The sequence below is a fragment of the Podarcis erhardii genome, assembly GCF_964252035.2.
Source record: "Podarcis erhardii genome assembly, chromosome: 11".
NCBI classification, from domain to species: domain Eukaryota; kingdom Metazoa; phylum Chordata; class Lepidosauria; order Squamata; family Lacertidae; genus Podarcis; species Podarcis erhardii.
Window position 1 is genome coordinate 31841757 of NC_138501.1, and position 27444 is coordinate 31869200.

Sequence of the window (27444 nt, forward strand, 5' to 3'; positions counted from 1 at the left end):
TCTGGCTGCTCTCCACATAAACATTTCCACCTGGCCTCAAATGGAGTGAGGAGGGGGTGGGAAATGATGTAATTTCCAAAGCACTAGCAGAGTCAAAGCCAGGCAACCCATCAATCAGACCTCTGCAAGCCCATACACAAGACCTCTCAAATTACCACTTCACACCAAGAACCTGCTGAAAACCGTCCCCTTTTAACATCTGCTAATCAGATTGCTTCTTAGGAGCCTGGGACAATTAAACCTGTTATTGCAGGGAGCAATGTGGAAAGAAGGGGGATGTCACATGTCTACAGCTGGGCATTTGGAAAAACAGATGGACTGTATCTGAAGCAATGACTCTCTTTGAAATCCAATTATTAAACAGTGAGAATGAGGCCTTAATGGAGCTGGCTGAAAAGTATGAGCCTGGTGCTACTCATCAGCAGCTCCTGTGGCACAGTCACCTGGAACAAGCCTAAAGACTTGAAACTCTGGCCAGTGCCATTACCAGCTGAGAGAAAATCAATGGTGGCAGCAGCAACAGAGTATTTTCTGCTCAGTATGGTGGGTCAGTCTCATAAAATCAAAAACTGACACTCGTATTGCTGAAAATTCCACTGGCCAGCTCACAAGAATCTGAGCATTTTCTAAGAAACCCAGTCCGTACATATTATAGAAGCCTCCAGGAATGCTGACTTTTGCATGAGCCATCTAGTAGCAGAAAGGACCCCATCCACACCCTGTAATGTGCTCTCATTTGCAGCTGTGTGACACCAGACATCGGCACTTAAATTACGAAGATCTATTGGTGGAGGGGGTGGAATCCAAAATTTATACATGCCTTTCAACAGGCTACATTTACAATGATGTAGAACTGTATATAAAACTAGGGATGGAGCAAAGTATTGATCTATGTTTTTAAACAAACTGACCTAATTCACACTTCCCAAATTAATGCACAGATTGGAATATAATCATCCTTCAAATCCCACACTTTTCCAAGTTTTACAATAAAGTTGTCAGCTCAAAAGAAGTACCCAAATGCATAAGCATTGTTGTGGCAGATGAAGGTGATGGACTATATGGAACTGGCAGAAATGACTGGCAGAATCCGAGACCAAGGAGAATAGTTGGTGGAAGAAGATTGGAAGAAATTTAAAGTTTATCTACAGAAACATTGTAAAATTAAGGAATGTTAGAAGGATGTTGGAATGAAGTAATGTGGTTTTAGCAGAAATGATATAAAGGATTAAGTAAAAATGGATTGTTAATTGGTGAAAGAACAGAATGTAAAATTATAGTATATTAAGATAAATCATTAGGATAAAAATAAAGATGGAAAGGATTTGCTGAAATATCTAATTGAATTAGAATACAAAAAAGGGAGGTGTGAGGAGGTCAAGGAAATAAGCAAAGGAAAGAAAGTTATGTAAAGGATTGATTTGTTGTTGTTTTTTAATTATCTGCATCTTTTTTCGTGTCTTTTTTTCTTTGTTCTTGTATTGTTCTTTATTTTTTCTTTTTGTAACCTTTAAAATCTCAATAAAAATCTACTGGGGGAAAAAAACATAAGCATTGTTGGTTGTTTTTAGGATAGAGTACTTTAGAAATCCATGCAGTGATATAAAATTTTAATATTACTTATTTATAAAATACTTAAGCATCAAGGTAACTTATTTAAATTTTTAATATCATGCAATTCCCCCCATAAATTGCAATAAATGGTGAAATGGGATAGAACAGACTTCTGAATAAACATGCAAAACTGACACAGACCAGAAAAAGACTGTCTGTCCATCCTTAAGTAAAACATCCATGCATGAGAACAATATAGAAACTGTGCAGCTTCTAGGCAATAAGGCAATGTGTGCCTATCAGTCTGCACAGAATTTTTTGGCTGCAGAATTCTGGCCTATTTTCATAGAATAGAAGAGTTTGAAGGGACCATGAGGGCCATCTAGTCCAGTATCCTGCAATGCAGGAATCTTTGGCCCAAAGTGGGGCTCAAACCCAAGACCTTGAGATAAAGAGACTGATGCTCTACTCACTGAGTGTATCTGTTCATAATTTGTTTGGTTTCAGCATAAATGAGACAACCCGAGTATTAGTGAACTCCAGCAATTAGAGGCCGATTAAAGTCTCAAGGAGCCTGGAGGCATGCAGATTATGTTCTCCCTCTTTCTTTTCCAAGATCTATGCAACAGATCCTATTCTGACTAAGCTTTATAATTGTGATTATTCTATTTATATGTTCATGAGACCCTTCAGACCACAACATTCTTCTTGGTAAATACTGCTGTCAAGCATGCAAAATGAGATGCCTATGTGTGTATTTCTTATAACACAATGAGTGGCACCCAGTGCTGTTGTTCCACTTGTGGAATGGCTTTTAATCCAGTGGGGAAATCTGCTAACATAGGAGGAGGTGAAGCTACATCCTCTTATTTCCCCTTTCTACTACAGCCCCATTTCAGAGAGTTGGGAGATGCTCCAGAACAGCTTGGAAGTGTGCAGGGCCCAGGGGTAACCCGTGAAACGCGGTCCAGAATCCGAAGGTTCCGCTAGGAGTCAGTCCAACAGGGCCAAGGCAGGACACAAGGCAGGAAACCAGGCAAGGACAGGTACAGGATCTCAGGCAGGATCTGGCATACAGCAATGTTGCTCCCGCAACCTGGGGCGGGGTCCAACAGCCTTTTATCTTTGTCGGGGTAGCGGCCAGTCCTGATCCCCCGGTGACTCACCTCCCTGTTTCGCCCGAAGGCGAGCACTCCTCCTGCGAGTACGCAGGTCTCTCCTTCTCTCAGACCTTAGTCTCTGCAGCTCGGGAGATGTCGGTGGGTTACTAGACCCAGGGGCCGCCTCAGCCTCCCCTGACCAAACCGGTAGTGGAGCAGCTGTAAGCAATGGCCCAGCTGAAGGCAATGAGGTAAACCCCACATCTGGAGCCAGGGCAGGCTCAGGCCCCTGACTCGGCCCAGCTGGTGTTTGTTGCAGGGGAACCTGTGCAGACTGGGACTCTTCAGGATCCGGCCCCAGACTTGGTTCAGATGATGCCTAAGGCAAAGGATCCGGTGCAGACTGAGTCTCCTCTGGTTCCGAGCCCGAGTCCCAGGCCATCACAAGAAGGTGGCAGGGGGAGTTGTAGTACAAAGAAAGAATCAGAGAAAGGGGAATCACCCTCCCTCCCTCTGCTAGATCAAAAGCTATGACACAAGCATTGGATTTCCTCCTATGAAAACACTATCTTTAATAAGTTGAACTTCATTAGTAATGTGCCATGATCAAAATGTCTAGAACTTCAACCATACAGCTCCAAGTTCTGCTTAACAAGGGGAAAGCTCATTCCTGTCCTCCTGTTGAGGCAGTGACTCCTCCTCCTTCAGTGCTTATATGTCACAGAATGGCACAGAAATGAGGCTGCCCATGGGCCCCTTGTGCAGCATCCTAAGGGCCAACAAAAGTTCCCTGTATACCTGGCTGTGTGCCTGCACCAGGAAAACCTGTTTAAAAAGGGTTGCCCTAGCACTGAAGCAAAATGATTGACAGCTTAATTAAATAAGGGGGATTAAAATGTGGCAATTCACAGGAAGGAAAACCAAAGGCCAGTCACCAGAGGATAGACATTTTAAAAATGTTAAATTTTGAATGGCTATGTAAAAAAAATAAAATTGCCTCAGCATATGTGTCCCCCTTCTCAAGAACCGTTTACATTTATAATGAATCTGACAGCTCCAGGAAGTGACCTAATGTGCATCCAAACTCCAGGAAGAAAAATGCTTAGTTTGATCTTGAAAACCAGTTTGATTTCAATAGTTGTTTTCAACCTCCCAAGTATTGAATTTCCTTTTGTTCTTCACAGCACTGACTTTTCCCAATAAACAAACAAAATAACATTAACTGTGGGAAAGAATGTGCTCTTGTTTAGTGAAAGTTTTAGGCCTTTAAAAGTTCTTAAACTTTCATGTTCAAATGCATTATTTTCTGTGTGCACAATCACCCTTTTCCTAAGTCACAGATTTTAAAAAGTGCATACAAAAACTATACTTAACTGCAGAATTCTTAACAAACATAAAACCCCACATCTTTAAAAGCCTCAGTAAGTAAGGAGGACTTTACCTCAAACCAAAAAGGCATCAGGTTTAAGCACCAGAGAAGCCTCCTTGGGGAGATGAACGGTTAAGTTAAGGGGAGAAGCTATCTTGAGTTATCTTGTATGAACTGTCCCATAACATTTTCCCATCCACAAAATTCTTTGCAACATGCAATACAGATAAGCAACTGCCCAGAGAACTCTCTGTTATGGGACAGGATGCCAGTGTCAGGAGTGAATGAATGAATTAATGAAGTCAATGGGGAATGAAAATCACTAGTAAGTACAATCAGAACCTAATGAGTATTATTTATGGAGACTATACTACCTTCAGCATGAGAGGCAGCATGTTTCTGACTATGAGGACAATGATCAGAAGAGGGATATTCCATTCATGTCCTGCTTCAAGGTTACCCATAGACATCTGTTTGGTCACTGTGGGAAACAACATGGTGTAATACAACAGGGCTCTTCTTAAATTCTTAATGAATTTTCAATATTCCTGGAAAATTTCATCAACTTCATCAAGCTACTTAATGCAGAAGTGATAGTACTAGATGGGAGTACTAGTACTAGATGGGAGTACTAGTACTAGATGAAAGGATCTAGTACTTGGTTCCCTCTGAGGAAAAAAATCACTTACCAAAAGCAGACTCTTAGGGGTTGGGGAGTGCAAACAAGCAAGGCTCATTTTTTTGAAATGTGATAGCTATTTATCTCTTACACGAACAACAAACTAATAAATAACAGACTTCCATAAGCTCAGCTATCATTTTAGAACAACACACTTGCCTATCTAGTGGCTATACAACGTACCATACTTTTAAAAAGCAAGCAGACAAAACAAACTAGTTAGGATTATTGCACCTTTGTTTTCTTGAATATTATTTCTAAATGCGTTTGACTTTTATATTTTTCACATAACAATTAAATATAGACTTTTTAATTTTAAAAAGTGAGCTTTTTTTAAAAAAAAAAAACCTTCCACCCCCCCCCCCAAAAGATAGTATTTGTCCATTTATTATCACTCAAGTAATAGTCGTGGTTCTGGCTACATAGTGAACTTGTATTTTGTTTTTGTTTTGTTTTTTAAAGAAAGCTACACTGATTTATTGCTGGTAATTAAGCAGTAATTTTCTGCTGGATGCAAGATGCTGATCTCATCTCACACAACACAGCTTGAAATATACTCGGGGGAGACTAGGGTGCTTAAAATATTAGAGTTATAGCCTACAAAAATTGGATAAAGTCCAGTAATGAGATCACCCCTGTTCTGCATTGCTTAGGTCACTCCTTTCCAAATATTGAAATGTTTGTTCTTGAAACATGAGATACGTGGGTTTTTAAAAATATATGTTTTCAAAGAACAGTAAGAATAAGAAACAAGAAATCAACAAACTCCTCTACTGAAATAATAATAAAATGCACATCAGAGGAGGGGAAACAAATAAACAAGTTACAAAAGCCATTATTATGCTTTTCCTTCAAAAGAAGAATGTGACTCTAAGCACACCCACTTTGAGGTACGGTAATTGGCATTGAAATTAATGTAGTTTACTTCCAAGTAAACATGCGTGGGATCACAGTGTTAATGTTTTACATTTCTCACTTCCATTTTCAAACAACAATATTGCCAAGAACCCTTCAAACTTTCTAATAATGTTATAAAGACATTGTAATATTAAACGGTCACTTGCTTTCAGGTAATTGTCACTGTGTTCTTTTAGCATTTCATTTCCCTCAGAAAGCATTCCTCCCACCACTACCAAATGCTGAGCAATTTAGGATTACATTTCACCAGATGAAGTAGGCTGTGGTGCATAAAATCTTATGTCATAATAAATTTTTAGGTCACTTCCAGACTTTCAGTGTTTTGTGGGAGAGACTCAATCACTTCCTGGCAAATTTAAGTTGTGCAATTGAAGTGGATTTGGGACTCACTTCCGCCCCAAAAAGAATCTGACATTTTAGAGGTAGGAAAGAGACAGGAAAATGCACTGGAAAGTGTAGAATAACAGTTGTTTAACACAATGTTGTACAGCCTCACCACAAACCAATTCAGATGGATGTTCAAATAAACAGATTGCTTGGAAGAGACGTTAGTATAAAGGCATCGCAAGACTCTTTGTTTGAAATGGGACAAATTGAAGCAATAAAGTGCTGAAATTGAACCGTTTTTCTTAAACACAGCTAATAAAATGGCTACTGATTTGTCAGAATAATAAAAGAGGGAAAGGGGAGATAACTTAAAATGGAATCCTGGCATATGTGTTTCCAGGGCCAGTATGGTGCGTAAGTCAAGGAGTGTCAGAATACAACTGGGAAGACCCAGCTTCAAATAACTATTCAGACTTGAAGGTCATTGGATGATCTTGAACCAGCCAATATCTCATAGTCTGAACCTAATTCAAAGGTTGTTGTGAGGATAAAATGGGGGATGGGGAGAACCTAAAATGTTGCCCTGAATGCTCTTGGAGGAAAAACAGAATAAAAATGTAATTAAAAACAAAAACAAAATCAATGAGATAGCCAGGCAAAACAAGCAACCTATCTAGGTAAATACCTTTTCAAGTAGAGATGAACACCACCTGGCAAATTCATCATTAAAAGTATAGTAAAAGAGAAGGGTTAGCACAATTGTCAAGAGGAAGAACAACCTCTGCGAAGACCATCCCCAGTCTTTTCTGCTGTGTAGAAAACTTCTGAAAGCTTGCCTGGTCAAGCAACTTCAAACTTCACATTTGGATACAAAGTGTTTCAATTAGAATTTCTAAAAATGAACCTAAAACAGAAGATCAGAAGAAGAGCCTGCTGGATCAGACCAACAGCCCATCTCATCCAGCATCTTGTTCCCTCAATGGCTGAACAAGTTGCATGTGTCAAGCACAAGAACTCCACCCCACCCCATGGCTACCAGCCCCTGGTAATGGAATGTAGTGGGCAGCTTTCAGTAAAGAAATGTTACGTTCACCATAAGACTTCTATAATGCAAATGTTATCAGTCTAATTTCTACTGCTATCACATAATCTGATGGATTGTTCCTCATTACATCATCCCCCAAATTGCATGCAGAGCTATTCAGCACATGAAAAAAGTACCCTCCAGTTTACTCACCTGTTTTGTATTTCTTTTGTTGAAACTTTGCATCCCTTCATAAATGCAGGATATACCTGGAAAAATAATTTAGATGCAATGTAAAAATATAGGTATAGCAGTTAAGAAATCACTCAGCATTTCACAGTGCATGCTCCAAATTTTAAAACATTTCATTAGCAGAACCTGTTTACTTCACTGAAAAATTAACATTCTGGATGTTTCACAGCATGTATGATAACTTAACACATGAAGTGCTAAACTTTAGTTCTTCCTTTTGAAGTATTTGATTTCAGTAATGAGATTTTCCAGATGGCTTACATACAGTTAAGATTTAACAGCCAACTCCTGAGCACAAGATCAATCTTAAGAATCCAAGTTGTGCTGTAAGATCACAATGGTTGATTGTACCCATAGTCATGGGGTGTAAAGGAAGGAGCAGCACCAGCTGACACACAGTGGTGTTGGCCCAGAACTATATTTTCTTTGTTAATTCATGTACCGCAAATACTATTGGGCAGTATTCTTTTAAATAATTGCATGAAGGGAATGACTTGTGCAACAGGACTTTCCACCTATCCTCTTCTCTCTATCCACAGATCTAATCTGGAGAGTTGGGAGAACCTCTGTGACAGATGTTGGCATGCACCTGGAAGGAGAGTATGGTGGTGGTGATGGGAAGAGAGTCCCATTGCCAAAGTGGAAGTAGTTTTACTTACACAAGGAATTACTTAGCACTATGCTGAAGGCAACTGATGTATTTCTTCTAATAATGATGGCTACTGAAGGCTATTTTAATATCAATATACACATATGAAAGGAAAATACAAACTGTTCTTTGGTTAGACTGAAAATGCTTAGGACTGTGGGTTTAGACTATCAGCAATGTAGAGCTATCTTCTTCTTCTATTATTATTATTTTTAAAAATGAAAGTAAGCAAGTGATACGGAACGGAATGGTAGACACCTTTGTCTGTCTCCTTAACAAATGCCTCCTTTGCCTTCACACTGTTTGTTTTGCTTCCTACCTCTTACAAAATAAATGAGTTCTGTTGTTATAACACAGCAAACCACATTACAAAACAAGCAAGGAAATCCCACACACCAGACAAAAGTTTACATTAAATAAGCAGCCGTTTGCATGGGCAAATCATTTCACAACTCAGCATATGCCCCATATTGTATTCAGGGGAACAAAAGCAACCCTCAGCTTCCATGTTTATAGGAAACATCTGTCTGAAATTTTTACCTATGTACCTCAGACTAAACATATTCTTTTCAACTACCAGGAGATATGGCAAGGCAACTGGTGTACTTACTTAACAAACAAGGAAATAGCACTGAACTTTCTGTAACCTTTGCAGAACAAAGCAACAATGAAAAATATTATAAAAAGCAATGTAGCAAACACTGACTTTAAAGAGACTAATTTGAAAACGCAGTATGAAAGTATTTCATATACAGCATGAGATTGACAGAGAAGTGCAGCAAAAGCTAGCGGCAGCTAAATACTATGTCAATACTATGTCAATCACTACTTAAGCTCTCCGTTAAGTCACCAGGAGATTCAAACCAGGGACCAGTGCCAGTGGAACAGCTTTATGGCAGAGGAAGCTATTGGTCTGGTCTTTCCTGCTCTACAGCCCAGCACAAATAATGGTAATTATACGGCAGTTCATCAGTGTAGCTGGAACAGCTGGGGAGCTAAGAAGGGTATAGATGTCCTTAGAGAGTTGCTTCCTTCAGCTTTGTTCCTTAGTCTAAGGAACCTGTCACGTAGCAGACGCTTAGCAGATTCCTCTGCATCCCTTTTCCTGAACTTTTTGGACCCCATGAGGCTGCCAGAAGACATAACCCAACCTAGTTCTGGGCAGATCCATAGAATGCAGTTAAAGCATATTCAACGCACACTTTAAAGCACATGGTTCCTTCCAAAGAATTATGGGAACTGTCTTCCCTTATACTTCTGAAAATTGCATTAGGCAAGACCATTGGCTAGACTGTCAACATTCCATAAGATCATCTGTTCTTTTATTGGGATATTTGAAGCTTGGGTTTTAGATCACTAAGTAAAAGTTGGAGGTATAAAGTCTCACACTGGCCGACTGTCTCAAGTTACAGATATACACCTTCATATCCATGAGAGAACAGAAAAATGGTTAACCTTTAACCACACCAATGTGGCAGTTTTAAATTACATTCAGCTTCTATCATAGCTTCAGTATAGCTGCATATACAACGGTTTGTTTGTTTTTAAAGAATCAATGTTTAAATATATTGGGTACATATTTTAAGAAAAGCCAGGCTTGTTTAGACATTGAGATGCATGGGACTTAACACTGGGTGTGTGCTAATTTATTTTTTCCTCTAACTGACCAAGAACTATTATACTTCAAGATTCAACTCAGATCTCAAGAACGAAAGAAAAATTGAGTTATTGTGAAAAACTGAAGGCCTTTCATTCATCTCAATTACATGATGTTATGACTAGATTTAACAAACTAAAGCAGCTTACTCTGTTTTACCCCTTTGGCATTTCTGCCTCTAGAGAACTGCCCTTGATTTTCATAGTCCTCTGAACAGGGAGATCCACTGCTCACCCAAACACTTTTTCAAAACAAAACTTGCAAAAATGGTTGCTCTCCAATGCCATGAAGAGAAATTGGAGATGGTTTTTGCCACTGTTTTGAAGGAGTTAACATTGCACTCATTTTTGTAGATGGAGAAATATCCAACCGCAAGGAAAGTGGGAATGTTAACTGTGGTTTAGAGTTCACCACAAAGAACCTTTTCTTTGCTTTTTTAATGTGTTTTTTGTCATTCTAGGATCACACTAGAGCAGAGTGTTTAAATGTTGCTACAGTCTATACAGTATTTTCATAAAAAATTACAGTCTGTTCTTCTTGTAATAAAACAAACAGAATCTTTATAGTTTCATTGGCTTTTTGTCATCAGCTTTAGAAAGGTGGTGAAGATAAATGCCCTTATTCAATAGCTGAGGCAGAGCACTCTGCCAAGCTAAATCTTCTCTGAAATGGATTTGTTTGGCCATTTTATCTAGTTAAGACGATGCTGTATAAATGACTAACAGGCTACAGTACTCCAGATGAGGACATGCTATTTTCCTCAGTTTTATTCTTCTCCTATTATTCTGTTCTATTGTTCCAGAAAGACTGATAGTTTATAAAAGAACAGTCATCACATATGCACACAATACGAATGCATATACATGACAAAGGAGGAGAAAAACAGCCTATTTTTGCATTTTGTATTATCTTGGCAAGTTTGTCTTCAAAAGCAAGATTTACTAGGTACCTGTAATCTTACTAGATACTCATAGCTTGTTGTAGGCTAATTCTACAAGCTCACAAGCTTGTGTCTTTTTTATGAAGTACACCCTTATCTGTGAATACCAGTTGCTGCTACAAACCATAGGAGGGGAGAGTGCTGTGGTGCTCAGTTCCTGCTTGTGGGTTTCGTACAGGCATCTGGTCGGACACGGTGAGAACAGGATGCTGGACTAGATGGGCCACTGGCTTTATGCTCTTATCCCGCTGAGAACTCAGTGCGTTTACCCAACTCTTATAGAATCAAATGGAAGCTGGATATCTAGGCCTGCCATTTGGGCCATGTGGATTCAACTGTTTTGTTTTCCAAATTCAAGCTTTCTGCATTCCCATATTAAAGGTGAAATGCACCATTATATATCTCGCAGTTATTGCAGAATGTTAAGTCATGTGCAAGTATCACCGCAGTGTTAAAACATGACTTTTTCCTATGGGAACATGAGCTCTTTTTTTTAAAAAAAAAGGAAATTCCAAAGGGCCCCCACACCATGTAGGAAGTTACCCTTGGCTTCCTGGAATTTTCTGCTGAAACTCAAAAGGGGATGTTTTCCTGACCCTAAAATCTTTCTAAAACTAATGAAAGTGCTGTTTTTGATTCTCTGAATTCTTCCTCTTTGTGCATTGCCTGTAGGAAGTAAAAGTAGTTATTGGCTTATTTACAATTTATCTCGAACACTGTCAGGTTAGGCATGATAATTTAGAAGCACTTGCAAACTTCAGAAGGCCTGCTTCTCAAGTAACAACTGCAAATATCACTAAACCCACTCTCTTCCTTCCATGCAGTCAAGAGGATAAGTTTAGAAGAATTTAATTTTGCTTTCCATGAAGCCTGCATTGCATACAATTCAGATACTGTAGTTTAAAACGAACTCTGGTTGGTTAATGGACTACAACTTCCATCATCCCTGACAACTGGTCATGCTGGCTAGAGTCCAACACATCTGAGGACACCATTTTGGCTATCTGTTCTCTAACTGTTACAGCACACTGGATGTTATGCTTTATCTAATGTAAATATAGGACCTTATTTTGGAAAGTAGCAAAAATAGTGGGCTGGAGTACATTACCTCCCATATGATTTTTGCATATGGTTGCCTGAAACAAAGGCCTCTTTTCTGCAGAAGCTGCAGTTTTCTGCACAAGATTCACTGAGGAACAGGCTTTTTGCTTCTGGTACCATTAACAGGAGCACTCCACAATGCAGAGAGAGGGGGGGGGGAGAATTGTGAATATGGCAATTAAATACAGACTGTTGAATCCAACTAAAAAAATTAAGAAGCTTCTAGTCTGTCAATCAGGATGTACAATACTGAGTGAGGTGGCCTGACTGACAGCAGCCCACCTGAATTTCAGACAGAAGTCATTCCTGTTCCTTTCTGGTTGGGCACAGAGAGTTGGTGGAAGGCACCAGCTTGAGAACCCCCAAGGAAAGAAGGCTCAGAGACAAGAGACTGGTGCTGGGACAACAGTGAGTGGTCAAAGGGAGAAGAGGGGGCAGACTGGGAAGAGAAAGTGTCAGAAACTGAAGAGGTAACAGGGTTTGGTGAGCAGGAGAAGGCTGTGGCAGAGTGCAGAAGCAGGAGGAAGGCTCAAGGGTGTGGAGACAGGCAGTTGAAGAAGTCAGGGAATTTTCTCCTCTTGCTGTGACCAGCTCTCCTCCCCCCTGGTCTCCCAAAATATGCAGAGAAATGAAGAAGGTGGAACAAAGAGAGGCAAGATGCCAGAGCCTTAGGCTGCTAAGGAAGTAACTGGGGAAGAAGCCATGGGCATAGCCAAGGGGGGAGGGGACAGCTGCCCCCCCCATCAATAAAAATCAATACAAATCTGAGCTTCTGCCCCCTCTAACAATAGCCTGCCCCCCCAACAAAAACCCTGACTACACCCATGGGGGAAATCTTAGAGAGCCCTAGCAACTGCCTCCTTGGGGCAAGACATTCTGGGAAGCGTTGCTGGGTTCACTAGGCCTGCCTCTTTATTTTTTGAATAAAGAGTTAACTTCACTGACACCAGGGTTTTTTTTATGGCTGACCTACTCCTGACTCTGGCTCCTGACAGCTGGAGATACCAAAGACTGAACCTGGGACCTATTGCTCTCTACAGACCTTTTGTTATCTGCAGAGGTTTCTGAGAACAAAGGGTTTCTTTTTTGGCAGCCAATTCCCCCTTCGGCCAGCTGCCCCCAAGCATTATCTACCCAACTCTTCTAGATAGCCCCCAACCCCTGAAGCAGCTTTTGGAGACAAAAAGGAAAAAAAATGAGTCAAGCTCTAGAGTACTCTGGATCCAACCCATTTCAAAATGCAACAAAATAAATCTATAAAGCCCAAAGAGAAAAATTGAAAACAGTGAGAAGCAATCTAAAAGCCAAGCTTCCAAGGCCCGATAGAATGAAAATGCTTTCAGCTGCCTTTGAAAAATAGCAAGAGAAGATGACAGGTAGACAGATCTCCCAGTGAACAGCATTCCCAGAGAACAGCATTCCAAAATGTTGAGGCTTCAACTTAAGTAGTTTCACTCCTATTAAATATTAACCCAGCCTTCCCTCACCTGGCACCATCCATACATTGTTAAGACTACAATCCCCATCATTCTTGAACACTGGCCATGCTGTCTGGGGCTGACAGGAGTTCTAGTCCAAAACATCTGGAGAAGGATCAGGTTAGGGAAGACTGTACTAACCTAAACCCAAAAACGCAGATTTTCATTAGCAGATCTTGATTCTAGGAATAGGGATGGAACACAATGAGAGGAAAAATTCCTTTGAGATAATGGGACCTATTTTGGACAGTGGTGGGTAGTAATGACTAACCTGTGGCCCTCCAAATATTGCTGGGCTACACTGGTCATCTTTGACCATTGGTCAAACTGGGGTGGGCGCTGATGGGACTTATAGGCCAACAATGAGCTAGAGAGCCAGAGTCCTGAAATGGGTCTAGAAACACACTAGCAACCAGTGCTGAACTAGTCTAACACTGGTCCCAGATTCCTGGTGAAGGAAGATTCTACCACATGTAGATTGGACGAGAAAAAGGAAAACAACTAGGTGTCAACACCATAATGTAAGCATCAAACCCAATGACTCCAGATGATTTCACCCAGAAAAATTCCTGCAGATGTTAAATAGTACAGGAGACAAAACTGAACCTTGTGGAACCCCACAAGGTAATTTCCATGGAGAGCAACAGTGCCAGTACCACCTTCTGGAACTCCATGGAAAAAGTTGGGGAAAGGGTCGCTTGGTAACAATATACTAAAAAGAAATAATGCACAACAGAGAAGTAATATACTCTACAAAACGTACTTCCAGTACTGTTCTAAAACATGCTTATTCTATCAGTCTTTAAAATCTAGCTTTTGGGGGGGGGGAGAGACAGACAGACATAGATGGAGATATACATTCTCTCAGTTTAAGAAGTTTCAGATTAAACCACCACCCCCATGCTGAAAATAAGACTGCTGGTTGTTCATGCCCAATTAATAAGGAAACAGACATTCAGAACAGTGGGGCCTCCAATCAGAACTAGTATATATCTAAACATAACCTGGGTTCATACTATCTGAAGGACCATTATCTCTCTGTATGAGCCTGCTATCTTCTGAGAGGGTAGATTTTCTCTCAGTCCTGCCACCTTCACAGGCATGGACACAAGAGAGGATCTTTTGGGTAGCTGTTCTCTGTTCTCAGATTGTGAAGCTCCCCTTCCACAAGAGGCTAAGCTGGCTTTCTCTCTGCTTTCCATCCACTGGCAGACAAATACTTTTTTTGTTTGTTCCACCAGGCCTTTGGCCAGTAACTGATGTTGTGCTAGGATTTTCTGATAGTGGTTGTTGTACTTTTGTGTGTATGTGCACTTTAAATAGTTTTCTAGTGCTGTTTTAATATGGCTACTTACTTTTAAAAATATTTATAGTGCAGAACCACTTTGGCTTTTGCACTGGGAGAAAGGAAAGATAGAAATTTTTATATATAATTGGCAACCCCTCATAATTAATAGTATACTGTATTCAACTGCTTTATTTTCACCTTTCCTTTCAACTGCTACTATGATGCTAAAATACTAAATGAAACTCAGCATCTACAGTAGAGTCCCAAGGGCCATTCTCTATTCTGTAGCAAGACCTGCCTGGAGTCTCTCTCAGAACATCTGGAGTTGACAGTTTTTGAATTTGTCTGGCTAAACAAAGGATCCCCCTTTCTTCCTTGCCAATAGAAGGAAGGATTTAATGCACCACCGGGAACCAGAAGTCTGAAACTCAATCCAACATTTTCATAAAATGATTCACAGACATAAGTTTTCAAGGCAGAATATGAGAACTCCTTAAAGAAACCATGAACTGAATAAAGGTGGATTCATTCAACTATGTCCTTCCCCAAACTGACATTTTACAGGCATTTCATGATGGTTATCCATGAGCTATCTGATCTTGGGTAAACCTGAATTTGGCAGCCTTCATTCCAACACACCTGAAACTAACTGGAAGACTAGGTTACAAAGAGCCATCCATTACAAGGCAACTGAATTAAGTCAGTTCATAAAGGAAAACTGGTCCGGATTAGTTCTATATATCTTTCCTTAATCTGTATTAGCTCTGTTCAGAGAAAATAAAAAACAGAATAGCATACAGAGAGGTCTGTGCACAAACGAGTACTTTTCACAAGCTGCTTTAACATGCCTTTTGAAGTTATTGTTGCAGCTGGTGTGCCCTGAGATCTGAGTCCTCTGGGCAGTTGTGATAAGTCTGAAGATAAGAGACAGAGGATCAAAAGAAATTGAGAAAGTAAGGGAAACTGGGAAAGTTGATGAGGCAGGAAAGACCAAAAGGGATCCAACTGTTGTAGAAAGTGGCCAAATAAAAATAAAATAAAATAAATCAGTCTCACACATGCATGCATGTCCTTTTACTGAACATTCTGCTAGTCTTATGCAAACACATGAATGCCATATTTTAAATGTTTGCTGGCCACAACGATGCATAGGTCCATTTTTTGTTTTTGAACTAAGATGGTTAACTCAGTTACTTACACCAATATCTTTACTTACAGTTTTATTAACCAACTACTGGCCGTACTTAAGAGTGTACCCCCCCCCAAAAAAATCAATGTTAGAAGGGCACTTGTTTAATTAACAAAATCTCAGGGGATGAATAGCCAATCTGTCAGTCTGCGTTTCAAGTGCAGATTTCCAAATTAAGTCTGCAGTCTTTTGTAGCAGGCTTGTTTCTTGGTTAAATAATCCAGTATGCAACAATCAAAGCCATGTAAAATAGTAGTTTATTGTTCATAGTATCAATTCTATCTAAATGGGTATTTGGCTTCAGGATATATATTTATTCATACACACACACACACACACACACACACACACACACACACACTTGCTACTTGCCAGTTGGGAAGGAAGCAAAATCAAGGAGTGGCCCAAACATAGTCATGTTCATTAATTTCCAGTAGGTCTACTCTGAGTAAACTTAGTTGAATAGCACCCACTTAGTTTATGGGACGCAGGTGGCGCTGTGGGTTAAACCACAGAGCCTAGGGCTTGCCGATCAGAAGGTCGGTGGTTCGAATCCCCTGTGACGGGCCGTTGTTTGGTCCCAGCTCCTGCCAACCTAGCAGTTCGAAAGCACGAAGTGCAAGTAGATAAATAGGTACCGCTCCGGTGGGAAGGTGAACGGCGTTTCTGTGCGCTTAGTCATGCTGGCCACATGACCTGGAAGCTGTACGCCGTCTCCCTCGGCCAATAAAGCGAGATGAGTGCCGCAACCCCAGAGTCATCCATGACTGGACCTAATGGTCAGGGGTCGCTTTACCTTTTAGTTACACTTGCTTGGGGGGAGGGGGAACCTATAATACTATAAATGGTAATAAATTTATTTAAATGTAACATGCGTTACAACTTTGTTGTGAAAAACATCTGAAGAGATAGTACTTTAAAAAATAATATTAAGCAAATTTTTACTGACTTGAATAAGTAACCCACAAGAAAAAGTTCAAAATCACGGAAACCAATGAAGGAATGGAAAAATACCTTTAACCGCCTCCAGTTTATACTACTTAGCACTTTTATTAGATAAATTACCACCATTTAACTACCACAGAAAACTCCCTAGAGGGAGACTAATCAAATATATCACACAGTGAAAACACACTTCCTTAGCTTAAGTATAAACAGCTTTTTAAACTTCAGACACAAACCCCAATTTTGCAAAACAAACACATTACAGTATTCAACACAAAGGATATATGCAATTTTCCTTGTTCAGCACAATGTTAATGGGATTTCCATTTCTTTCCTGTTTTAATTTTAAGAATGGGCTTTCTGATAAACCTTCCTTCTGCTGTTTCTATTCCTGTCCTTGCTAAGAAAGGTCAAGGATTTGTTCTTGCTAAACAGTGGATGACAAAATGTTGTTCATAGTTTGAACATTGAACACAGGAGTTCCTGCACTGGGGTTATAGATATAAATTATCTAGCTAAAGGCAAGGTTATTTAAGCAGTGATCTTGTGCATAATTACATCCACATACACAGAAAATCAATGGGACATGTGTGTGTTGACGGAGTGCAGGACTGAAGGCCTAATGAGTAATGGTGTTTTAATACATCCTGGCTTTAAATGACTAGCCTTGGAGAATTTGGCTTCATCCACCAAAAACATCACAAGATGGCAGGATATGTCTTAGAACCTTTTAAGCTGTAGGGAAATTACTTTTTAAACTTTTGCACCTGTAGGCTTCTGCATACCAACCATTAAAATTGCTATTATACAAAATCAGTATCAACAACACAAAAGTTTATCTACATTTAGCTACCTATTTGGACAGGTTCACATGTTATGTTATAATTGTGCATACTCCATCTTCCTCTGCCCAGGTCCCCCTATATTGTGGCCACTTATGCACTAGCATAAAATAGAATAAAGGAGGGCACATGTACAAATGCAAATTTATAAATAATTACTATAATTTAAATAGAAATACAAGATATCTCATCATAACCAGGGGGTGGGGGGTGGATAATGAGCAGACGGCCTGTGTGTCTACTGTATGGTTCTTTGTTTTTAAACCAGATAGCCCTGTAACAAATTACTTGTTCAAACAGAGCGGGGGAAGGCGAACCTTTTCTGGCAGGGAGGCCAGATCCTTATCTTCCCCATCTCTGATTGGCCAAGCTTGGGACAACTTAGTGATGTCAGGTGATGCTGTGGGACTTCAAAGCACAGAATGGGGCATTTGAAACCCCTTTTGCAAACAGCCTTGCCAAAGGGCTCTTAAAAAGCCTACACTGCTTTTTGAGTCTCTGGTTTTTGTACTGTAAACCTTCAGGGACAGTAATTTGTTTTATTGTTCTATATCCATTGCTTACACCTACTCCTTTAAATGTAAACAATTGTCTGTCTACCTATTATCATGTTGTTGTTTAGTCATTTAGTCGTGTCCAACTCTTCGTGACCCCATGGACCAGAGCATGCCAGGCACACCTATTATCATAGGGCTGCCATATTCCAAACAGTCCTTTTTTTGGCAAAATTGTTGAGTTTTCCCAAACAGTTAGCCGATTTTCGCTTGGACACTGCTGTCGACTGCAGTATTCCAGATATGTCCGGGATATTCCAGACGTATGGCAACCCTATCAACATCTGTTACACAAAGCATTTAAATTGAACTATTTGGGAAATACAAGTTTTACAATAATTTAAGCAAAGTTCACAGTATCACATAATGGTCTGATGATGATGACGACGATGATAATGATTATTATTAATAATTTTATTATTTATACCCCACCCATCTGGCTGGGTTTTCCCAGCCACTCTGGGTGGCTTACATATCTAAAAACATCAAGCATTAAAAACCTCCCGATACAAGGCTGCCTTAAGAAGATGTCTTCTAAAAGTTGTATAGTTCTTTATCTCCTTGACATCTGAAGGGAGGGTGTTCCATAGGGTGGGCGCCACTACCGAGAAGGCCCTCTGCCTAGTTCCGTGATTGTTAGAAATAGCTATTATGGATCAGCTACAATAGTTTTTTGTTGCTTATCAATGAAAGGAAAGCCTGCTTATCATATGATAATCATGTGAATGAATCATAATGTGTCAACAAGTTTATAAGGTCAGTTACACAAATATTTTAAGATGAAGCCTCAAGTATAGATAATCAACAAAGCCTAAAAGCCTAGTAGCTCAGCCTATTATAAACTCCTTAACTTTGATCTCAAGCATCTGTGTTGCAGTTATGATCTACAAAAACTGCAAACTGAAGAGAACATTTTATACATTTTTACACGAAGAGTCCCATTCTATAGACAGCTTTACTTTTACCATTGTCAACTGAAGTTTCTTTAGGCTTCAGTTCAATGCTTACTTACCTGGGAGTAAGTCCCACTGAATTAAAGGGAACTTACTTCTAAATTAGCATGTATAGAATTGTATTTATCGTTCTTCCTTTTAAGATAAAATTAACATATTTTAGATTCCCTATATTTAGGGTAGTTCAATGGCAAATACAATATGGTTACAAACTGCCCTTATGGTGCTAATCATCAGGCATTTAAAATGTAAATTTGTTAAACAAAGCTCCCCGCCCCCAAGCAACATGGTTTTGGCCATAAATGCTTCTCCAGATGTTTCATTCTATTCAAATTGTTTCTGCCGTTGGCCCCAGAAATCTCCTCTAGTATTGTTTACGCAATTATTATTATTATTCTTACTTCGTAATTACATTATGTATGAGCAAATGCCAGTTGTTTCAAAGCAGACTATAAAAAAAATACTAATTATGTAACCAAGTATCTTTTCTTAACTATTCTACTGTACTTTTTCTACTGTTTTTCAATGAGAAAGAGAGGAGTAACTTATTTGCAGGCTAGGTTATATGTTCTCTTGGGGGTGGGAGGGAGGGAGAATAGGGAGCAAAAATGGAATTCTGTTTGTTTGGAAAATACAATGTGCTCACTTTTGGCGCACACACACACACACACACACACACACACACACTACTAGACTTATAAAAATCAAAATGAAAGCTTAATGAAAAGTTTGAACTGTTTCATTTATTGTAGTTTGCCTTTTCAAAAGAGTTCAGTACTACTCTGCACTCTCCCCCCCCCCCCCCCGCTTTCTGGTGAGTAGCATTGAAAACTCCTTTCAGGATATGCAGATGTTTGGTGCCTTGAGTATCTTTAGCAATCTACATTTTTCTTTTAGCTTCGTTTGCATGATGGCAGTTAAGATGAGTGCTCTATTTTTGCTGCAGATAAAAATAATAATTTAAAAACTTAGTTCCTGATCCCTTTTCCCTCCAAATCTGCCTTTAAGGCTCCAATAAACAGTAAATCCATTGTTCTACTTGTTTTATTCTACATGGCACTCAACTCCAAAGCAGAAAACTGTACTGCATTGTCAGAGAACTCTGCTTTCCCCTCAGCCTGACTTACACACACACACACACACACACACACACACTTTTCCTCTCTCCTAACCACAACAGTACAATCATTTCATAGACCTACTGCCTATTAGAGGCTTTAGTATAAGGTGAAGCACATAAAATGGGTAGGCGGATAAAAATATTGTCCTATTAAACACTTCTTCAGCCCCCTCCTAAAGATGTATTTCTTATATATTTCTCTATCAGTTCTAGCTTTTTCTTATATATATATTTTTAATCTTACATAAAAAAATGGTTTGGGGTGCACACAAATACGGTACTTTTTTCTCATTTGAATTTTTTCTCATTTTATTTATTTAAAATATTTAGAACCTGCTTTTCATCATATCCATTCCATGGTGGTGTGAAATAAAAGATCAATTTTAAAACAACAGTTCCAGCATAACAGTTTAGAGAGTAGAGAAAACTGCAGATTCAACCAGCCATCAATAAACTACAAAGAAATTACCTGCATCAACCTGAATTGGCAACTAATATCCTGCAAATGCAGGAGAAAATAGCCACGTAGGTGCCGAAATTAAGTGATTCTTTGTCAGTCATACCTCAGGGAATTTCACAAGTGGGGTGACACCTCAAAGAAGGCATTTTCTCATGTGCCTACATAAGGTAAAAACGACTGCCAAACATAAAGTGTTGTCTTCCAAGACAAATGCATGTACAGGTGTTGAGTCTTGTATGCAGTTATCCACATGACACCAATACAGACTTGGAAAATCTTTTGCATTACAGAATAAGTTCACATCCACAGGCCATCCTTCAGTTTAAAGTGTGGGGCTTTGCACAAGTAAGTCTTTAGGGGCACCATTGTCGCTATTAAACCATATGCCTTAGTGTTAGGCATATGAAATGAATACCTGTACTGTGCCGAAAAGTCCCACCCAAATATTGCTGTTTGACTGCGCCTTGCAGGAGAGCCTCCAGCAGTGCATACAGAAAACTCTCAGTCCACTGCTTATTGATTCAAATGTTTATGTGTCATGCAATGACAGGAAAGGATAACCTACCAAGAAAAATTGAGTCAAATAAGGAATGCTTAACAGAACAAAGGACATTTACTCAGATTACAACTGAGAATTATGTTTATTCCTCTTGCTAGCCAGTCCAAGAAATAAGAAATGTCAAACATTGTGTTATTCACACTTTTAAAAAACCTTTTTTTCTTTTCCCCAACAAAGCCCACTGTGTTTCATCAGCTTTTCAGGATGCAAGTTTTATGCACTGTTAATAAGGAAATGAATTACTGGAGTGCTTAATGGCTGTTTAAAAAGAAGCTATTGTCTGAAGAAGAGAAAAAAAGAAGCTGTTTATGAAGTTGCAGGTCTCATGCTTTATAAACAAAAGTTTTAATGGACCAGTCAGTGTTCTGGGTGACTTCAACGTGGTTGTCACAGCCCACCCTCAGCTGCCTGTAACACTCATGAGACTAAACTAAAAAAAGAAGAAAAATGTATTCATTGAGTTGGTGCTCTTGGATGTGATACATGCATGTGAGGCCCAGGGGTCAAATGTGTCCCTCTAGGCATTTCTATGCAGGCCACAGGGCTCTCCTGAGGCAATACTTTCTCTCCCCAGGCCACACAATTCAACTAGTCCTCCTCTGCAACCTTCTCAAGTGCTTCTGTCCAAGTGGAATGTGACACTGAACTATGATAATTCCTCTTGCTTGCATGTATTTTGTGTGTGTGTGTGTGTGTGTGTGTGTGTGCGCGCACACACACACACACACTTTTGCATAGCTGGAATGTAGCCTACTGACTTTTTGCATAGCTGGAATGTAGCCTACTGACTGTGGTTGCACCTACTTTTTGCGTCTGGCTCCAACCCACCACTAGCATGCAGCTCCCAAAAGGAACATACAAGAAAACTCAACTACTCTACAAATACCCTGCAAATTATCCTAAAGGCTGCAGAATCAAGAGTCATTACTGTATAACCTTTAGGACTATAGTCTAGGAAAGCAGTTGTGCAAATAATTTCAATTTCAGTTGTACAGAGCAAAAGCATGCCTGTATCCTAGACAAAAGGTCTTACAACTAGTGTATTGCAACGTATCTGTGATGCTAGTACTGTTTTGCTTTTCTTAAATGTTAAAAGTGTTGCTTTTGTGAGTCATAGGAAGAACTAATGGCAAGGAAAGGCAGCATGCATAACTTACAGATACCTACAGGGACAGGAATGTAGTCTGGCAGCCCCTCTCAGAAGCACCTAGGCTGTGTACACACAAGGGAGGTGGTGGAATTCAATGTCATGCTATTACAAATGTTCCATCTGTGCAAGCATATTGACTTGCCAGACAGAACAATCTCCCCTCCTGGCTACTTTTCTGGAAGTTTTCCCACTCCACCCCTGAGCCCATGTTGGTGGGGGTGGGGGAGAACACTGGGATGTCCCACTGCACAAGAGGAAGCCCTTGCACAGGGCGTCTGCTGATGGGGTTCATTAGGTGAATCCCACCATATACCTTTAATCAGTGCTTTTTTTCTAAAAAAAATGTTTAGGGCTACTCTCATTTTGACTCAAGAAAACCACCACTTTATAGTTCAAATCATGGAAAATAAATAAGGTAAATGGACCAAAGTACAAAGATTCACAAAATGTTTAGTGGTATGTGTACCCCTGCGTATCCCACCCCACCCTGGAAAAAGCACTGCCTTTAATGCACAATATTTTCTTCAAAGAATTCAGGGCACTGAAGTTTGTTAAGGGTTGCTGGGAACTGTAGCTATGTGGGAGGTACCAACTAGAGTACCAAAAATTCTTTTGAAGGAAAGGATGTGCTTTAAAGGCATATACACATGAAGTAGCACATGAAGTACACTGCTTGAAGTAGCAGCGTGCCAGCCACCATAAGTGATTCTTTTACAGCCTCAGCTGTTCTCTGAAGAACTACAGGGTGCCATACCCACTAAGCACTACATTGCAGACCCAGCACTTTACAGTTAAGAGGCTGAAAGTAGACAGAGGAAGAGAAGGCACAACAGACAAGAAAGAAAAATGGGACCAGAGGGGAAGTCATGGTATCAACAGTGGAATGCAACAAGGTCATGTTCATAGCATACATTTAAAGCACTCTTGCACCACTTTAACAGTCATGGAGAATTCTGGGAACTGTAGTTTATTAAGAGTGTTAGAAATTGCAGGGCTGTGGGGCCAGCACCCTTAACAAACTTCAATTTCCGGTATCTTTGGGGGAAGCCATGACTGCTAAGGAGTGCTTTAAATGTGTGGATGTTACCCATGCGTATATATGTTGCATTGATGAGTGTGAGACAGAAGGAATAATTGGCAGATGCAACGTGCCATTAGCGGAAATGAAGTAGTAGTGATGAGGTAATAGCAAGAGAGGAGATACTATACTGTCTGTTATGTACTGAAGTTCTCACCCTGGGCCAGCAGGGGGATACTGTAGATAGTTTTCACTCAGGTCCACATATGCAAATAAGGAATTGAAAGTGACGTTTAGTTACAGAATAGTTACAGAAAGTTGTTACAGAAAGTTGTTACAGATAGTTACAGAAAGTTGTTACTGTTGCCTTGTAGTTGAGCTCTATATAAGCAGGTTGGCTGAACCCTTCAGTTCAGTTCTGTTCTGGCCTGTGAATAAACAAGAGCTGTTTGAAGAATCACTATGTCATCTGATATGTTCACCCACAACTTAACACTGTCCTTTTTACAGTAAGAGGTTTTGTTTGTTTGCTGCTACTGACTAATAAAGCCACTTTTGGAAAACTCAAATACACATGTTCACTGTATTTCTGGGCTACAGCTAACTGTTCATCAGAATAATTTAAAATGGACTAACATTCCATCATGATTATATCTGTTGCTTTAAGACTGTCCTTACAGTACAAAAGCCCATACTAAGTAAGAGACATAAAACTGTTATCCAAAGATGGTATTTTGGAAGGAACGTAGTTGTCTTCCACTGAAAGCCAGTGTTTGGGTTCAACAGTAGGATCAAACGCTGGTTTACTATCCTGGTTTGCAGGCCAACACAAAACATGGTTTTACCACTTCAGATGACAAAGTATAGTTTGCCCAAAATCAATAATTACTTATTAATTACTCTGAGTATGCAAGAGGAGAGTGCATGAACCAGAGGCTCCTTCCATACAACTGACTAACCATGGCTATTTCCTTGAAGACTGCATTAAGTGTCACATAACAAGAGTAAACAAGAAGAACAGAAATGTGGAACCCAAAGGAGGAAAGAGTGTAATTAGCCAGCCTCAGAACAAACTAGTACCATATTCTCCAAGCCGTTTATGTCCACAGAAAATAAACTGGCATAATATACAGCATTATTCCTGGTATCCAGGGCAAAACAAATTCTCTCCCTAAAATGCCTTTCCCAAGTGAACCTTCTATGACATTACCCTTGGAATTTTGCTTAAGCAACCTCTGCAAGTTGCAGATCACAGGTTTCAGTTCATATGCAAGAGTGTGAGCCATATGTTAAGTTTTTATGAAAAGGTATTGGTCAGCATTCATCAACCTGGTGCCCTCCGGCCTTATAGGAAGCTGCTGCAGGAGAAGGACTGCAAGCAACATCATGGGAAGGATGTTTCTAGGACTAAGGTAAAACTGTGAAGTCCCCTTGTTATTTTTGCTACTGGATCCTGCATGCCAGTTAACTAATCTTGTTATATTTATAGTACTGAAATGTGGTTTGTGTATGTTGTTATATTTTTGTTTTGCCAGGTTATTATGATATTGTAGTTTTTGCTTGAAATGCACTCCTATTTCTTTGTTGTAATCCACTTTGAGCACGACTTTTTTGTGGAACAGCAGCATACAAATAAATGGAATGGATGAATGAATATTTTGGGATGCTACTTCTATTAGGTAAAGGTAAAGGACCCCTGGGTGGTTAAGTCCGGTCAAAGGTGACTATGGGGTTGTGGACACTCAACCTGGAGGGCATCAAGTTGGCAAATGCTGTTTTTGAATAATCCTCCAACTTCATTCACTTCCAATATATATCTTTATCTTACCATTCTGGAAATGACACATAGTTTCCCCCAAAAAATTAAAAGAATGAAACAGTTATTCTGCAATTTTTCTCATAAACCTAAGTCTTACAAGTCTTCTGAGAAGACATCACTATGAATGTTTTCATAATTCAGCTGACTCCCAACAGATTTTGCATAGTCTTTTTAATTACTAGAGCTACTTCGTTTAAATCAATTCTAAAGGCACAAACTGGGCAATAGTAAACACACACCCCTTGCCCTTTCACAAGGAACTCTTATATCTGTCATTTTCACAGCAGGAGAACAAAACCAGCCACATCACAGATAAATAGTTCACACAAACCCCCTATTGACAATGGTAATTTTGCTGTGTTAGGTCACTATTCTTTTTTGCTTAGCATAGGCAAATTTCCCATGCTGAACAAGTGGATCAAATTTTGCTTTCTTGTTACTAAGCTCTTTTGAGCTACTGACAGCAGATATAATTATTTGCCTGAAATATACAAACAGAACCATGTTCTTTACAGATCTGAAGCTTCTATGGGGAATAAAAAGCTTAAACAACATTCTTCAGATTGCTTTACAATCTTTATCATCAGGATTCTCAATGCCACTTACACTGCCCAAATCCTTCAGAGACAACAATGCATGCAAGTCATATTTTGTTTACATTTTAAAATTGGGAATGAACAAGTAGACAAAGAGACTAGCTCAAGGTTACACAGAGTAGATCAGAATAAGAAGATAAATTTTCCTCACTAACTTAGTAAGAAAATACATATATTTCTGTACAGTTTGAATTTTATTTACTTATTCCGCTGTCAACATCCATGTCTTTATTTATATTTTTTGCATAGACTTTATTTATGCATTTCAGTAATAAATACAAATAAACTGCCTTGCTCAAAGGAATACCCTATTCCTCCCTCCCACCTCCCCATTCATTCCAAGTGTATATATAATTTACAAAGAAATTTAAGAAATCATGTGTAAGGACAATTGTAGGCATTGGGTGATACCATGTTCATTGTTTCAGCAGATTTCACCAGATTCCTATGTGCCATATATTAAAGGCAGTGTCCTCTTCCGCCAGTTATAAAAACAGTTAGAATCTGGCCAGAGGGCGCTTTCAGTCAGCTCCAGGATTGTTTTGAAAGTACTGATTGGCGCATGTTTGAACATCAAGATCTGCACAGATACACGCTGTACTTTCTTATATTAAAGTGTGCACCGATAATGTAACAACGGAGAGGTGCATTAGAGTCTATGGGAACTGCAAACCCTGGATGACTGCTGAAGTAAGGTCACTCCTGAAAGCTCGGGATACTGCCTTCAAGGCAGGGAATATAGATATATACAGAGGGGCAAGAACAAAGCTCAGGAAAGGCATTAAGGCGACAAAACAACAATATAAGCTTAAGGTGGAGAATTGCCTAGCCTATAACAACACGAAACAAGTGTGGCAGGGACTGCAGCATCTAACTAACTACAAGGGCAATACAAGGAACACTGTTAAGGCTGATGATTTGTTGGCAGAAGAGCTGAACACCTTCTTCGCCTGCTATGAGGTAAAAAGATCAGGTATCATAGCTCCTGCTTGCCAGCCTACAAATTCTCAGCCACTTATTCTATATGACCATCAAGTGAAAGTTGCATTGAGGGCGGTGAATCCCAGTAAAGCTGCTGGTCCAGATGGGGTGCTGGGGATAGTGCTGCCGATCAACTAGCAGGGGTCCTGACAAGGATTTTTAACATCTCTCTGCAAACCACTTGTGTTCCATCATGTTTGAAAGCAGCCACCATTGTCCCAGTCCCAAAGAAAACAGCAACTAACTGCCTAAATGACTACAGACCTATTGCATTAACATCTGTAATGATGAAATGCTTCGAGAGATTGGTCCTTCAACACCTTAGGACATGTCTTCCACCGGATTTTGATAAACATCAGTTCGCCTATAGGAGAAACAGATGATGCCATAGCTACAGCCTTTTACCTTGCAACGAGTCATCTGGAGAGACAGGGGAATTATGTTAGAATGTTGTTTATGGATTATAGCTCAGCTTTTAATACCATCCTTCTGGACATTCTTATAAAAAACCTGATGGAACTAGACCTTTCTTCTACCGTCCGTGACTGGATTAAAGTCTTTCTAAGGGATCGGACACAAACAGTGAGGATTGGGCCTGTTACATCTACCTCCCTGAAGCTCAGCACTGGCACCCCACAGAGATGTGTGCTGAGTCTCTACCTGTACTCGTGGTATATATATGACTGTATTTCATCTGATCCATCCACTGCAATTATTAAGTTTGCAGATGATACTACCACAATGGGTCTAAATACAGGTGGAGATGAATCAGTGTACAGGGGGGAGGTTCAAAAAGTATCTACATGGTGCCTAGAGAATAACTTGCACCTAAATATTAGCAAGACAAATGAGATGGTGTTGGACTTTCGGAGGAAGAGGGGAACTAGCCCCGTTGTATATTGGGGGGGGGGGCGTTGTGTGG

General features: G+C 39.8%; 1 protein-coding gene across 3 annotated transcripts in view; it reads right to left on the reverse strand.

Annotated features, from left to right (window-relative positions):
* LHFPL2 (LHFPL tetraspan subfamily member 2) overlaps nucleotides 1–27444 on the reverse strand; it is a 121893-nt gene that overhangs the window by 59501 nt on the left and 34948 nt on the right. For 2 of the 3 annotated variants that reach the window (XM_081881281.1, XM_081881280.1), the window contains exon 2: nucleotides 7185–7240. The gene's annotated coding sequence lies outside the window, so the exon portion shown is untranslated. Of the gene's footprint in view, nucleotides 1–7184; nucleotides 7241–7488; nucleotides 7511–27444 lie in introns of those variants that run through there. The other variant, XM_081881282.1, reaches the window with a different exon arrangement.